General features: G+C 40.0%; 1 pseudogene; it reads right to left on the bottom strand.

Moving 5' to 3' along the window:
* Nucleotides 1–3,632: 3,632 nt before the first annotated feature.
* On the bottom strand, nucleotides 3,633–3,724 carry LOC118017250 (annotated as a pseudogene).
* Between the last annotated feature and the right edge of the window lie 219 nt (nucleotides 3,725–3,943).

Below are 3,943 nucleotides of genomic sequence, written 5' to 3'. Positions count from 1 at the left end.
CTTATATTTTTTGCTTCTTCAAATCTTCCTTCTTCTTCAAATTCTAAATTTAAATTTTATTTCAGGTCAAGCTTTTTTTTTCTTCTTTTTTTAACCTTTTAGTTGGATTTAATTTTCTTCTCAGGGAATCAGTATTATCCCTTTTTCATGTATGCACCTGGGCAAGAAAAGTGAGCCCAGTGGTTTAAAGTAGGTTTTCCTGGGTCCTGAGGACTGGAGTCACACCATTCAGTGTGTGAGAACCAAAGGGAGAAAACTGTCATTCTCCTACTTCGAGTGCTTTTTGGAGCAGTGATTTCCAGGACGTGGATCTTTAGAGGTGCCGTAATGCCGTTGCTAGCAGGGAAGGAGCAGATGGAAAATAAATATACTCAAGGGTTTGGAAGCTATTACTGATGCTGGAGGCAAGTAGTCAGGCAACAGGAAGTAAATAGAGCAGAACAGTAGGAAAAAGATATTTACCTTTGGCCCCTTGAGCAACATGAGTCAGGAGCTAGGGGAGAATTGTCCCAGGGCTTCTGCATGCAGCAGCTTTAACAGGTGGCTTGTAGAATCTTACAGCCATATAGCGATTGACTCTGAGCAGCTGCATCTTACAGACCTGAAAATAGCCTGAAAATGAGTTTTCTCTGTCCCAAGAGCTGCATAAGGCAGAGCTGGTGAGGAAGATGACAGCTGGACATCAGTGATATTTGAACAGCTCTTTACAGAATGCTTTCCACGCCCATTGTTGGAAGGGGGCCACACAACAACCCCATGAGGGACAAGGGGCAGATATCACTAATACTCTGTTACACAGAAAGTGAGCTCAAGGGGCTTAAATAAATTGCCCAAGCCATGTACTTACTTGTAATGTTATCCCATGCTTCCCAGGGCACAAGAGCTCGAGGGGAGAACCTAATAATAGTTTTTAAGCAGTATTAATTTAATCTTTACTCACCACCTTTTGGGGATTCCTGGTTTCCTAAAATGTAATAATAACAATAGCGATTATAATAAAAACATAACTGCCATTGTTTAAACACTTACCACATGCTTTTCACTAATTTTAATTTTTTTTATTTCTTAAGATTTTAAAAATTGTTAAGTAATCTCTACACCCAACATGGGGCTCTAACTTAACAACCCTGAGATCAAGAATCACACATTCTACCAACTGAACCAGCCAGGCGCCCCAACCACATGCTTTTTAAGCCTCATAGCAATCCTAACACCTAACGGTGAGAATATTATCCCTATTTAACAATGAAAAAATGAGGTCCAGAGACGTTTAGTAATTTGCTCAAGATAACATAGTTAATAATTGGCTGTTTTAGGATTACAACCAAAGTATAATTCCAGAGTCACACATTTGCATCCAGAAAAATTCAGGGACTAATTTAAGGAGTCCCCAGGAACATCCTCTTGTGCTCCTAAGCATAGCCCTACTGGCTACCAAAGCATTTCCTCTCCCAGATGGTGGCCCCTTGGGGCTGCTCTGACTCTTGGCCTTGGCTGGTGTGGGTCTCTGTCCATGGTGGTTCTGGCTGCTTCATCCCTGTCCCTGTTTCTCCAGCAGCCACTCCAGTAAAGAGGGCCCAGTATGAACTATTCCTCAAGCAGCATGGTTGGTTTCTTACAGAGATTTCAGCAATAAAGCCCTTTATCTCTCTTCTAAAGAACGTGGGCATGGATCCAGAGAGGCAGGGCCAAACGGCTCTGATTAGCATGTCCTTTGCTCTGATCAACCTAGCTCTTCCCTTTGAATAGCTGCTTCTCATCTTTACACAGATCATGTTCCCCAAATCTCCCATCCCTTAGCATACACCTTTGCCTTTCATGAAAATAGGGCCCAGTGGGGCAATCACACATGGCCAAGTAGGCAGACCTCTTACAGTTAGTACTTAGACTGTTAAACGTGAAGCCCCACTACACCCATTATTATGACCATTCTTATTATTCATGTACCGGATTCTCTCCCATTAAGTTGTGTTTGTGATATTTTTAGGCAGCTCAACCTTGCATTCACACCTACAGCAGAGCACCTGATATGTAGTTTATATGTATAAATGAATTAGTGGATGTAGGTCAACAAGACCAAGTGGTTCCTCATTAGTGCTGACTTCAGATTAGACTCCTACCAGAATCCTTACATCAGCCCACCTCATTTGCGCCTCAGGGTATTTACACTTGTTCCCTTTCACCAGAATATTCTTCTCTAGAGTTTTGCATGGTGTCCTCTCTCACTTCATTCAAATTCAATGTAACTTTCTCAGAGAGGTCTTCCTTGACAGCTCAATTTAAAATTGAAATCCTCTAACCCCTTACTCTGATTTTGTTTTTCTCAGTAGAACTCTTTTATGTTGGTTTATTGTCTATTTTACCTACTGAGTTCCATGAAGATTGAGACCTTTGTTTTGTTCCTTATTATATCTTCATGGCCTTAAAAAGTCACTGGCAGATAGCAGGAACTCAGTAAATATTTTCTGAATAGGTGAATTAAACTGAGAAAGGCTTCCCACGAGGGGTGGGCAGCCACATGCAGAGGCTTCCTTCCTGTTTGTTAGGCACCACTCTAGAGAAGACATTCAAAGCTCAACAGTCTGGTAACATTTAAAAGGTTGACTTCTCAAATAAGTTAATTGTTTATTGATCTCTTCTTGTTGCTCCTTGAAAATGTGTATCAAGATCTATAAAACTCTTAGTGCAGAGTCCATTATTTCCTGGTGTTTACAGCTGGACAATTTCATATTGAATGACAAGATGAAATCTTGTTTATCTGCCATCATTGAGGAAAAAGTAGATGTTTATGTAATGTAAGTTTATTTTTAAATACCTTAACTAAAAAAAAAAAGCTATTTTGCTGATATTATAATATTTAACTACTTTTTGGACCTTTGTTTCTGCCCATAATGGAGTAATAATGAACAGATTTACCTTCTTGCCTGAAATAAGTGAAAAGCAGGACAAATATAAAAAATAATGGTTATCAAGATATTGAACATTAGATAGTGAAAAACAGTGATCTATGAGAGATGCTACACAAGCAACATGAGTCCTATAATTGGCCCAAACTCACTGTCTTGAGACAGTTTCTAGGTTATGGTGCAGGCAGAGGAACCCAGGCCAGAGCTCAGCAGTCTCCTTGAGTATAAGGGGCTGAAGCCAGAAGTCCAGGCAGGCCAGATGGTTAAGAATTCATGGGACAGAGTACCAGACAGGAGAGAGATGCACACAGAAATTCAGAGGTCTGTTCAGGGTCCCCTTGAGGACTCATCGGAGTACTGACCCACTCATGCAGATATACAAAACAATTGCAATGGAGGGAAGAATCACTCAAAACAGGTAGAGGGAACAATCTCTCTGGCTCACCCACCACAGGGAATAGTGCCTTTTTTCACCAGGAGGGGTAGAAAATGTAATTCCTGGGTCATCAGGTGAAGTGCTCAGAAGCATTTCTCTCAGTAGCAGAACAAAATTAGTTTTATTCTAAATGCTGGTCTGGTCCTGCATAATAACGCATCAAAGTAAGGCCTGGAGTGTACAAGCAACTTGGCTGCACTCCAGAACAAAGGTAAACAACCTGGTAAATACTTGGCATCTGGTAACAAGACCAGCAAAGAAACAGGGAAATACAACTCATAATAACGATAAAAAATTTATCAATAGAAATCAACCAAAAAATGACATAAATGATGGAATTAGTAGACTACACTTGATCTTAGCCAAAAGGCCGAGAAGCGATTGTGATGGAATTAGTAGAAAAGGACATTAAAACAGCAATAGCTCTGATTCAACATATTAAGTAGAGACATGAAGTATATTTAAAAAGACCCAAATTGAAATTCTAGAGATGAAACCAACAATAAAATGAAAACCACACTAGATGATATTAATGGCAGATTGATATTACAGAAGAGTAGTGAATTTGAAGGCATAACAATAAGAACTATTCAAACAGAGA

The sequence above is a fragment of the Mirounga leonina genome, unplaced genomic scaffold (genome assembly GCF_011800145.1).
Source record: "Mirounga leonina isolate KUSES-001 unplaced genomic scaffold, KU_Mleo_1.0 Mir_168, whole genome shotgun sequence".
Taxonomy (NCBI): Eukaryota; Metazoa; Chordata; class Mammalia; order Carnivora; family Phocidae; genus Mirounga; species Mirounga leonina.
The sequence above is the reverse complement of the archived record's forward strand: the minus strand, read 5'-3'. Positions and strand labels throughout refer to the sequence as shown.